Here is a 9484-nt window from a genome sequence, read left to right as displayed (position 1 = left end):
AAAGGTCGAGTGTTTCCTCTCCAATGTGTGCTGGAGGTTGAAGTTGAACACAGCACAGCATTAACGAGCACCTGAGTCAAGGCATTGGACTCTGGGACTATCCATTTCCTGCACCATCAGCCAAAGAGCTGTGTCTGGGAACAGCCACCCAGTGCTGGGCAAGTACACCTCATACTTACCTGGCAGGGGAGATACCATGATCAAGAAGGTGGTTCACCCAGGGCGAGGCTCAGCCATTGCACTCTGGTTGTGCTGACCCCTGCAAATCCCCCAAACGTGGGAATCTTGACTGCATAATTTTTGCTAGTGGGGTACTGCGTCCGCGCTCTCCCCCGATGACGTAGTTGTAAGCAAAGGTCAGCCGCCCAAGGTTCCGTCTTGTGTGCCCATCTCCCGGCTTCTCACGTGCTCGCAGAGCGACATCCCCAGTCTTTCCAAGTTGCTGGGAATGGGATGGTTGTGGGTGTTGTCTTTTAGCTCTAAGGAAATGTCATGCTCCCTTTCCCGGCTCTTTGTAGGTAGAACTGGATTGTTGGAGATGGATCCATGGCCATCATGCCAAGGGTTAATACTTTGGCGCTTGCTCCGTCCACTCCTGTACATTGACCTGATATTGAAGCGATGCCAGGAGCAGCTCACCATTTCAGAAGCCCGGAGGAGTTGGGAAACGGCCCGGCAGTTTGTACTGCTCGGTGTGACACAGAGCTGCATTGCTCATGCACTCACATCTACCACTAAACCTTGGAGGTGTCCCCCGTGAGCGAGGAATGTGCCACAGCCTCAGCGGTTGATAGAAAACTGCAGCACACAACCAACGGTAAGAATGCGCTCCCAAACATGCAGTCAAATGTGGGCGGTTGATTGGCCGGCAAACCAAAAACGTTGAAGAAAGGCTGTCCCAAGGTGGCCGGCCGGGCCGACCGAGACTGTGGTGACTCTGGCGGATAGACTCCTTGGCTGCTCTCAAAGAGAGGGGCTATGTTGACTCTGGTTTTTCTTCAAAATGCTCAAGTCTTTCGCCTTTTACTAAAGACTTCCGTGGAGAGGAACGTCCAAGAGTTTAAGTTATTTTTGGTGGGCTTTACTGTATGGCTGCGCCCTTTGAGTGTGTCAAATGTCAAGCAGCTGTCCGTCACGGCTCAGAGGTGCACTTAGATCACCTGGGGGTGGAGGTGAGCAGCAGCAGCCTATGTTATGCGCACTTCAGAAACACGGCACCACAACAAGTAACTTGTGCGCCAAGATCTTGAGTTGGCCCCAGACACTGGTGGGCCATCGCTTCTCGGCCTTTTGGCTAAGATCAAGTGTAGTATCTGTTCTTATCAGTTTAATATCTGATATGTCCTCTCTATGGGGATTAAATATTAAAAGCATTTTTGAGCATTGGGCGGTGAAACCTTGGGCTTGCTCTCTTCACTCCTTGCATTGACCTGGTATTGCAGTGCCACCAGGAACGGTGCACCGTTCTCTTTTTTTCTGTGAAAACCAAAGCAAGGCTGAAACTGGAAGGACATTAACGTGTGCCCGTGCGTCAACGTAATTGCAAGCCCACGTTTCTTGTAAGGAAGCAGCAGTGTAAAAGCGTGCTGCAGTGTAAAAGCGTGCTGCAGTGTAAAAGCTTACAGCACCTGGTATTCCCAGGCGGTCTCCCATCCAAGTACTAACCAGGCCCGACCCTGCTTAGCTTCCGAGATCAGACGAGATCGGGCGTGCTCAGGGTGGTGTGGCCGTAAGCCGACGGGCAGGTGACACAGACTCCTTTTATAGACCAGGCAAGGCCCCCTGCTCGTGGAGGGGCTCAAAAGGCAGCCTTCCGAACACACTGCACTTGAGCCTTTATCGCCACTACCTGCTACACTCTATTCCAGTATTAGGAAGCTACACCGAGATGGGTAAGCTGCTGTTGGTGCCGTCAGGTGCAGTTGTTGCTGAATCGATAGGAAATGACAGCCAGGTATGCCAGTGAAAAGGTCGAGTGTTTCCTCTCCAATGTGTGCTGGAGGTTGAAGTTGAACACAGCACAGCATTAACGAGCACCTGAGTCAAGGCATTGGACTCTGGGACTATCCATTTCCTGCACCATGAGCCAAAGAGCTGTGTCTGGGAACAGCCAACCAGTGCTGGGCAAGTACACCTCATACTTACCTGGCAGGGGAGATACCATGATCAAGAAGGTGGTTCACCCAGGGCGAGGCTCAGCCATTGCACTCTGGTTGTGCTGACCCCTGCAAATTCCCCAAACGTGGGAATCTTGACTGCATAATTTTTGCTAGTGGGGTACTGCGTCCGCGCTCTCCCCCGATGACGTAGTTGTAAGCAAAGGTCAGCCGCCCAAGGTTCCGTCTTGTGTACCCATCTCCAGGCTTCTCACGTGCTCGCAGAGCGACATCCCCAGTCTTTCCAAGTTGCTGGGAATGGGATGGTTGTGGGTGTTGTCTTTTAGCTCTAAGGAAATGTCATGCTCCCTTTCCCGGCTCTTTGTAGGTAGAACTGGATTGTTGGAGATGGATCCATGGCCATCATGCCAAGGGTTAATACTTTGGCGCTTGCTCCGTCCACTCCTGTACATTGACCTGATATTGAAGCGATGCCAGGAGCAGCTCACCATTTCAGAAGCCCGGAGGAGTTGGGAAACGGCCCGGCAGTTTGTACTGCTCGGTGTGACACAGAGCTGCATTGCTCATGCACTCACATCTACCACTAAACCTTGGAGGTGTCCCCCGTGAGCGAGGAATGTGCCACAGCCTCAGCGGTTGATAGAAAGCTGCAGCACACAACCAACGGTAAGAATGCGCTTCCAAACATGCAGTCAAATGTGGGCGGTTGATTGGCCGGCAAACCAAAAACGTTGAAGAAAGGCTGTCCCAAGGTGGCCGGCCGGGCCGACCGAGACTGTGGTGACTCTGGCGGATAGACTCCTTGGCTGCTCTCAAGGAGAGGGGCTATGTTGACTCTGGTTTTTCTTCAAAATGCTCAAGTCATTCGCCTTTTACTAAAGACTTCCGTGGAGAGGAACGTCCAAGAGTTTAAGTTATTTTTGGTGGGCTTTGCTGTATGGCTGCGCCCTTTGAGTGTGTCAAATGTCAAGCAGCTGTCCGTCACGGCTCAGAGGTGCACTTAGATCACCTGGGGGTGGAGGTGAGCAGCAGCAGCCTTTGTTATGCGCACTTCAGAAACACGGCACCACAACAAGTAACTTGTGCGCCAAGATCTTGAGTTGGCCCCAGACACTGGTGGGCCATCGCTTCTCGGCCTTTTGGCTAAGATCAAGTGTAGTATCTGTTCTTATCAGTTTAATATCTGATATGTCCTCTCTATGGGGATTAAATATTAAAAGCATTTTTGAGCATTGGGCGGTGAAACCTTGGGCTTGCTCTCTTCACTCCTTGCATTGACCTGGTATTGCAGTGCCACCAGGAACGGTGCACCGTTCTCTTTTTTTCTGTGAAAACCAAAGCAAGGCTGAAACTGGAAGGACATTAACGTGTGCCCGTGCGTCAACGTAATTGCAAGCCCACGTTTCTTGTAAGGAAGCAGCAGTGTAAAAGCGTGCTGCAGTGTAAAAGCGTGCTGCAGTGTAAAAGCTTACAGCACCTGGTATTCCCAGGCGGTCTCCCATCCAAGTACTAACCAGGCCCGACCCTGCTTAGCTTCCGAGATCAGACGAGATCGGGCGTGCTCAGGGTGGTGTGGCCGTAAGCCGACGGGCAGGTGACACAGACTCCTTTTATAGACCAGGCAAGGCCCCCTGCTCGTGGAGGGGCTCAAAAGGCAGCCTTCCGAACACACTGCACTTGAGCCTTTATCGCCACTACCTGCTACACTCTATTCCAGTATTAGGAAGCTACACCGAGATGGGTAAGCTGCTGTTGGTGCCGTCAGGTGCAGTTGTTGCTGAATCGATAGGAAATGACAGCCAGGTATGCCAGTGAAAAGGTCGAGTGTTTCCTCTCCAATGTGTGCTGGAGGTTGAAGTTGAACACAGCACAGCATTAACGAGCACCTGAGTCAAGGCATTGGACTCTGGGACTATCCATTTCCTGCACCATCAGCCAAAGAGCTGTGTCTGGGAACAGCCACCCAGTGCTGGGCAAGTACACCTCATACTTACCTGGCAGGGGAGATACCATGATCAAGAAGGTGGTTCACCCAGGGCGAGGCTCAGCCATTGCACTCTGGTTGTGCTGACCCCTGCAAATCCCCCAAACGTGGGAATCTTGACTGCATAATTTTTGCTAGTGGGGTACTGCGTCCGCGCTCTCCCCCGATGACGTAGTTGTAAGCAAAGGACAGCCGCCCAAGGTTCCGCCTTGTGTGCCCATCTCCAGGCTTCTCACGTGCTCGCAGAGCGACATCCCCAGTCTTTCCAAGTTGCTGGGAATGGGATGGTTCTGGGTGTTGTCTTTTAGCTCTAAGGAAATGTCATGCTCCCTTTCCCGGCTCTTTGTAGGTAGAACTGGATTGTTGGAGATGGATCCATGGCCATCATGCCAAGGGTTAATACTTTGGCGCTTGCTCCGTCCACTCCTGTACATTGACCTGATATTGAAGCGATGCCAGGAGCAGCTCACCATTTCAGAAGCCCGGAGGAGTTGGGAAACGGCCCGGCAGTTTGTACTGCTCGGTGTGACACAGAGCTGCATTGCTCATGCACTCACATCTACCACTAAACCTTGGAGGTGTCCCCCGTGAGCGAGGAATGTGCCACAGCCTCAGCGGTTGATAGAAAACTGCAGCACACAACCAACGGTAAGAATGCGCTTCCAAACATGCAGTCAAATGTGGGCGGTTGATTGGCCGGCAAACCAAAAACGTTGTAGAAAGGCTGTCCCAAGGTGGCCGGCCGGGCCGACCGAGACTGTGGTGACTCTGGCGGATAGACTCCTTGGCTGCTCTCAAGGAGAGGGGCTATGTTGACTCTGGTTTTTCTTCAAAATGCTCAAGTCTTTCGCCTTTTACTAAAGACTTCCGTGGAGAGGAACGTCCAAGAGTTTAAGTTATTTTTGGTGGGCTTTGCTGTATGGCTGCGCCCTTTGAGTGTGTCAAATGTCAAGCAGCTGTCCGTCACGGCTCAGAGGTGCACTTAGATCACCTGGGGGTGGAGGTGAGCAGCAGCAGCAGCCTATGTTATGCGCACTTCAGAAACACGGCACCACAACAAGTAACTTGTGCGCCAAGATCTTGAGTTGGCCCCAGACACTGGTGGGCCATCGCTTCTCGGCCTTTTGGCTAAGATCAAGTGTAGTATCTGTTCTTATCAGTTTAATATCTGATATGTCCTCTATATGGGGATTAAATATTAAAAGCATTTTTGAGCATTGGGCGGTGAAACCTTGGGCTTGCTCTCTTCACTCCTTGCATTGACCTGGTATTGCAGTGCCACCAGGAACGGTGCACCGTTCTCTTTTTTTCTGTGAAAACCAAAGCAAGGCTGAAACTGGAAGGACATTAACGTGTGCCCGTGCGTCAACGTAATTGCAAGCCCACGTTTCTTGTAAGGAAGCAGCAGTGTAAAAGCGTGCTGCAGTGTAAAAGCGTGCTGCAGTGTAAAAGCTTACAGCACCTGGTATTCCCAGGCGGTCTCCAATCCAAGTACTAACCAGGCCCGACCCTGCTTAGCTTCCGAGATCAGACGAGATCGGGCGTGCTCAGGGTGGTGTGGCCGTAAGCCGACGGGCAGGTGACACAGACTCCTTTTATAGACCAGGCAAGGCCCCCTGCTCGTGGAGGGGCTCAAAAGGCAGCCTTCCGAACACACTGCACTTGAGCCTTTATCGCCACTACCTGCTACACTCTATTCCAGTATTAGGAAGCTACACCGAGATGGGTAAGCTGCTGTTGGTGCCGTCAGGTGCAGTTGTTGCTGAATCGATAGGAAATTACAGCCAGGTATGCCAGTGAAAAGGTCGAGTGTTTCCTCTCCAATGTGTGCTGGAGGTTGAAGTTGAACACAGCACAGCATTAACGAGCACCTGAGTCAAGGCATTGGACTCTGGGACTATCCATTTCCTGCACCATCAGCCAAAGAGCTGTGTCTGGGAACAGCCACCCAGTGCTGGGCAAGTACACCTCATACTTACCTGGCAGGGGAGATACCATGATCAAGAAGGTGGTTCACCCAGGGCGAGGCTCAGCCATTGCACTCTGGTTGTGCTGACCCCTGCAAATCCCCCAAACGTGGGAATCTTGACTGCATAATTTTTGCTAGTGGGGTACTGCGTCCGCGCTCTCCCCCGATGACGTAGTTGTAAGCAAAGGACAGCCGCCCAAGGTTCCGCCTTGTGTGCCCATCTCCAGGCTTCTCACGTGCTCGCAGAGCGACATCCCCAGTCTTTCCAAGTTGCTGGGAATGGGATGGTTCTGGGTGTTGTCTTTTAGCTCTAAGGAAATGTCATGCTCCCTTTCCCGGCTCTTTGTAGGTAGAACTGGATTGTTGGAGATGGATCCATGGCCATCATGCCAAGGGTTAATACTTTGGCGCTTGCTCCGTCCACTCCTGTACATTGACCTGATATTGAAGCGATGCCAGGAGCAGCTCACCATTTCAGAAGCCCGGAGGAGTTGGGAAACGGCCCGGCAGTTTGTACTGCTCGGTGTGACACAGAGCTGCATTGCTCATGCACTCACATCTACCACTAAACCTTGGAGGTGTCCCCCGTGAGCGAGGAATGTGCCACAGCCTCAGCGGTTGATAGAAAACTGCAGCACACAACCAACGGTAAGAATGCGCTTCCAAACATGCAGTCAAATGTGGGCGGTTGATTGGCCGGCAAACCAAAAACGTTGAAGAAAGGCTGTCCCAAGGTGGCCGGCCGGGCCGACCGAGACTGTGGTGACTCTGGCGGATAGACTCCTTGGCTGCTCTCAAGGAGAGGGGCTATGTTGACTCTGGTTTTTCTTCAAAATGCTCAAGTCTTTCGCCTTTTACTAAAGACTTCCGTGGAGAGGAACGTCCAAGAGTTTAAGTTATTTTTGGTGGGCTTTGCTGTATGGCTGCGCCCTTTGAGTGTGTCAAATGTCAAGCAGCTGTCCGTCACGGCTCAGAGGTGCACTTAGATCACCTGGGGGTGGAGGTGAGCAGCAGCAGCAGCCTATGTTATGCGCACTTCAGAAACACGGCACCACAACAAGTAACTTGTGCGCCAAGATCTTGAGTTGGCCCCAGACACTGGTGGGCCATCGCTTCTCGGCCTTTTGGCTAAGATCAAGTGTAGTATCTGTTCTTATCAGTTTAATATCTGATATGTCCTCTATATGGGGATTAAATATTAAAAGCATTTTTGAGCATTGGGCGGTGAAACCTTGGGCTTGCTCTCTTCACTCCTTGCATTGACCTGGTATTGCAGTGCCACCAGGAACGGTGCACCGTTCTCTTTTTTTCTGTGAAAACCAAAGCAAGGCTGAAACTGGAAGGACATTAACGTGTGCCCGTGCGTCAACGTAATTGCAAGCCCACGTTTCTTGTAAGGAAGCAGCAGTGTAAAAGCGTGCTGCAGTGTAAAAGCGTGCTGCAGTGTAAAAGCTTACAGCACCTGGTATTCCCAGGCGGTCTCCCATCCAAGTACTAACCAGGCCCGACCCTGCTTAGCTTCCGAGATCAGACGAGATCGGGCGTGCTCAGGGTGGTGTGGCCGTAAGCCGACGGGCAGGTGACACAGACTCCTTTTATAGACCAGGCAAGGCCCCCTGCTCGTGGAGGGGCTCAAAAGGCAGCCTTCCGAACACACTGCACTTGAGCCTTTATCGCCACTACCTGCTACACTCTATTCCAGTATTAGGAAGCTACACCGAGATGGGTAAGCTGCTGTTGGTGCCGTCAGGTGCAGTTGTTGCTGAATCGATAGGAAATGACAGCCAGGTATGCCAGTGAAAAGGTCGAGTGTTTCCTCTCCAATGTGTGCTGGAGGTTGAAGTTGAACACAGCACAGCATTAACGAGCACCTGAGTCAAGGCATTGGACTCTGGGACTATCCATTTCCTGCACCATCAGCCAAAGAGCTGTGTCTGGGAACAGCCACCCAGTGCTGGGCAAGTACACCTCATACTTACCTGGCAGGGGAGATACCATGATCAAGAAGGTGGTTCACCCAGGGCGAGGCTCAGCCATTGCACTCTGGTTGTGCTGACCCCTGCAAATCCCCCAAACGTGGGAATCTTGACTGCATAATTTTTGCTAGTGGGGTACTGCGTCCGCGCTCTCCCCCGATGACGTAGTTGTAAGCAAAGGACAGCCGCCCAAGGTTCCGCCTTGTGTGCCCATCTCCAGGCTTCTCACGTGCTCGCAGAGCGACATCCCCAGTCTTTCCAAGTTGCTGGGAATGGGATGGTTCTGGGTGTTGTCTTTTAGCTCTAAGGAAATGTCATGCTCCCTTTCCCGGCTCTTTGTAGGTAGAACTGGATTGTTGGAGATGGATCCATGGCCATCATGCCAAGGGTTAATACTTTGGCGCTTGCTCCGTCCACTCCTGTACATTGACCTGATATTGAAGCGATGCCAGGAGCAGCTCACCATTTCAGAAGCCCGGAGGAGTTGGGAAACGGCCCGGCAGTTTGTACTGCTCGGTGTGACACAGAGCTGCATTGCTCATGCACTCACATCTACCACTAAACCTTGGAGGTGTCCCCCGTGAGCGAGGAATGTGCCACAGCCTCAGCGGTTGATAGAAAACTGCAGCACACAACCAACGGTAAGAATGCGCTTCCAAACATGCAGTCAAATGTGGGCGGTTGATTGGCCGGCAAACCAAAAACGTTGAAGAAAGGCTGTCCCAAGGTGGCCGGCCGGGCCGACCGAGACTGTGGTGACTCTGGCGGATAGACTCCTTGGCTGCTCTCAAGGAGAGGGGCTATGTTGACTCTGGTTTTTCTTCAAAATGCTCAAGTCTTTCGCCTTTTACTAAAGACTTCCGTGGAGAGGAACGTCCAAGAGTTTAAGTTATTTTTGGTGGGCTTTGCTGTATGGCTGCGCCCTTTGAGTGTGTCAAATGTCAAGCAGCTGTCCGTCACGGCTCAGAGGTGCACTTAGATCACCTGGGGGTGGAGGTGAGCAGCAGCAGCAGCCTATGTTATGCGCACTTCAGAAACACGGCACCACAACAAGTAACTTGTGCGCCAAGATCTTGAGTTGGCCCCAGACACTGGTGGGCCATCGCTTCTCGGCCTTTTGGCTAAGATCAAGTGTAGTATCTGTTCTTATCAGTTTAATATCTGATATGTCCTCTATATGGGGATTAAATATTAAAAGCATTTTTGAGCATTGGGCGGTGAAACCTTGGGCTTGCTCTCTTCACTCCTTGCATTGACCTGGTATTGCAGTGCCACCAGGAACGGTGCACCGTTCTCTTTTTTTCTGTGAAAACCAAAGCAAGGCTGAAACTGGAAGGACATTAACGTGTGCCCGTGCGTCAACGTAATTGCAAGCCCACGTTTCTTGTAAGGAAGCAGCAGTGTAAAAGCGTGCTGCAGTGTAAAAGCGTGCTGCAGT

The 9484-nt window shown here is 51.9% G+C and overlaps 19 non-coding genes across 19 annotated transcripts; 15 read left to right on the top strand and 4 right to left on the bottom strand.

Moving 5' to 3' along the window:
• Positions 1-171: 171 nt before the first annotated feature.
• Positions 172-335, top strand: LOC131461663 (U1 spliceosomal RNA). Its single transcript, XR_009240579.1, has one exon. It is a non-coding gene; the product is annotated as a U1 spliceosomal RNA (small nuclear RNA).
• A 647-nt stretch (positions 336-982) lies between these two features.
• On the top strand, positions 983-1095 carry LOC131461823 (U5 spliceosomal RNA). Its single transcript, XR_009240731.1, has one exon. It is a non-coding gene; the product is annotated as a U5 spliceosomal RNA (small nuclear RNA).
• Positions 1096-1274: 179 nt separating this feature from the next.
• LOC131461784 (U2 spliceosomal RNA) lies at positions 1275-1467 on the top strand. The gene has a single exon (XR_009240695.1). It is a non-coding gene; the product is annotated as a U2 spliceosomal RNA (small nuclear RNA).
• A 149-nt stretch (positions 1468-1616) lies between these two features.
• LOC131461655 (5S ribosomal RNA) lies at positions 1617-1735 on the bottom strand. The gene has a single exon (XR_009240572.1). It is a non-coding gene; the product is annotated as a 5S ribosomal RNA (ribosomal RNA).
• A 402-nt stretch (positions 1736-2137) lies between these two features.
• On the top strand, positions 2138-2301 carry LOC131461612 (U1 spliceosomal RNA). Its single transcript, XR_009240529.1, has one exon. It is a non-coding gene; the product is annotated as a U1 spliceosomal RNA (small nuclear RNA).
• Positions 2302-2948: 647 nt separating this feature from the next.
• Positions 2949-3061, top strand: LOC131461901 (U5 spliceosomal RNA). Its single transcript, XR_009240807.1, has one exon. It is a non-coding gene; the product is annotated as a U5 spliceosomal RNA (small nuclear RNA).
• A 179-nt stretch (positions 3062-3240) lies between these two features.
• LOC131461782 (U2 spliceosomal RNA) lies at positions 3241-3433 on the top strand. Its single transcript, XR_009240693.1, has one exon. It is a non-coding gene; the product is annotated as a U2 spliceosomal RNA (small nuclear RNA).
• A 149-nt stretch (positions 3434-3582) lies between these two features.
• On the bottom strand, positions 3583-3701 carry LOC131461644 (5S ribosomal RNA). The gene has a single exon (XR_009240561.1). It is a non-coding gene; the product is annotated as a 5S ribosomal RNA (ribosomal RNA).
• A 402-nt stretch (positions 3702-4103) lies between these two features.
• Positions 4104-4267, top strand: LOC131461662 (U1 spliceosomal RNA). The gene has a single exon (XR_009240578.1). It is a non-coding gene; the product is annotated as a U1 spliceosomal RNA (small nuclear RNA).
• A 647-nt stretch (positions 4268-4914) lies between these two features.
• Positions 4915-5027, top strand: LOC131461843 (U5 spliceosomal RNA). Its single transcript, XR_009240751.1, has one exon. It is a non-coding gene; the product is annotated as a U5 spliceosomal RNA (small nuclear RNA).
• Positions 5028-5209: 182 nt separating this feature from the next.
• LOC131461772 (U2 spliceosomal RNA) lies at positions 5210-5402 on the top strand. The gene has a single exon (XR_009240684.1). It is a non-coding gene; the product is annotated as a U2 spliceosomal RNA (small nuclear RNA).
• A 149-nt stretch (positions 5403-5551) lies between these two features.
• On the bottom strand, positions 5552-5670 carry LOC131461583 (5S ribosomal RNA). The gene has a single exon (XR_009240514.1). It is a non-coding gene; the product is annotated as a 5S ribosomal RNA (ribosomal RNA).
• Positions 5671-6072: 402 nt separating this feature from the next.
• On the top strand, positions 6073-6236 carry LOC131461661 (U1 spliceosomal RNA). Its single transcript, XR_009240577.1, has one exon. It is a non-coding gene; the product is annotated as a U1 spliceosomal RNA (small nuclear RNA).
• A 647-nt stretch (positions 6237-6883) lies between these two features.
• Positions 6884-6996, top strand: LOC131461842 (U5 spliceosomal RNA). Its single transcript, XR_009240750.1, has one exon. It is a non-coding gene; the product is annotated as a U5 spliceosomal RNA (small nuclear RNA).
• Positions 6997-7178: 182 nt separating this feature from the next.
• LOC131461770 (U2 spliceosomal RNA) lies at positions 7179-7371 on the top strand. Its single transcript, XR_009240682.1, has one exon. It is a non-coding gene; the product is annotated as a U2 spliceosomal RNA (small nuclear RNA).
• A 149-nt stretch (positions 7372-7520) lies between these two features.
• Positions 7521-7639, bottom strand: LOC131461633 (5S ribosomal RNA). The gene has a single exon (XR_009240550.1). It is a non-coding gene; the product is annotated as a 5S ribosomal RNA (ribosomal RNA).
• Positions 7640-8041: 402 nt separating this feature from the next.
• Positions 8042-8205, top strand: LOC131461660 (U1 spliceosomal RNA). Its single transcript, XR_009240576.1, has one exon. It is a non-coding gene; the product is annotated as a U1 spliceosomal RNA (small nuclear RNA).
• Positions 8206-8852: 647 nt separating this feature from the next.
• Positions 8853-8965, top strand: LOC131461840 (U5 spliceosomal RNA). Its single transcript, XR_009240748.1, has one exon. It is a non-coding gene; the product is annotated as a U5 spliceosomal RNA (small nuclear RNA).
• Positions 8966-9147: 182 nt separating this feature from the next.
• Positions 9148-9340, top strand: LOC131461769 (U2 spliceosomal RNA). The gene has a single exon (XR_009240681.1). It is a non-coding gene; the product is annotated as a U2 spliceosomal RNA (small nuclear RNA).
• The last annotated feature ends 144 nt before the right edge of the window (positions 9341-9484 follow it).

Source organism: Solea solea, chromosome 6 (genome assembly GCF_958295425.1).
Source record: "Solea solea chromosome 6, fSolSol10.1, whole genome shotgun sequence".
Classification (NCBI taxonomy): domain Eukaryota; kingdom Metazoa; phylum Chordata; class Actinopteri; order Pleuronectiformes; family Soleidae; genus Solea; species Solea solea.
The sequence above is the reverse complement of the archived record's forward strand: the minus strand, read 5'-3'. Positions and strand labels throughout refer to the sequence as shown.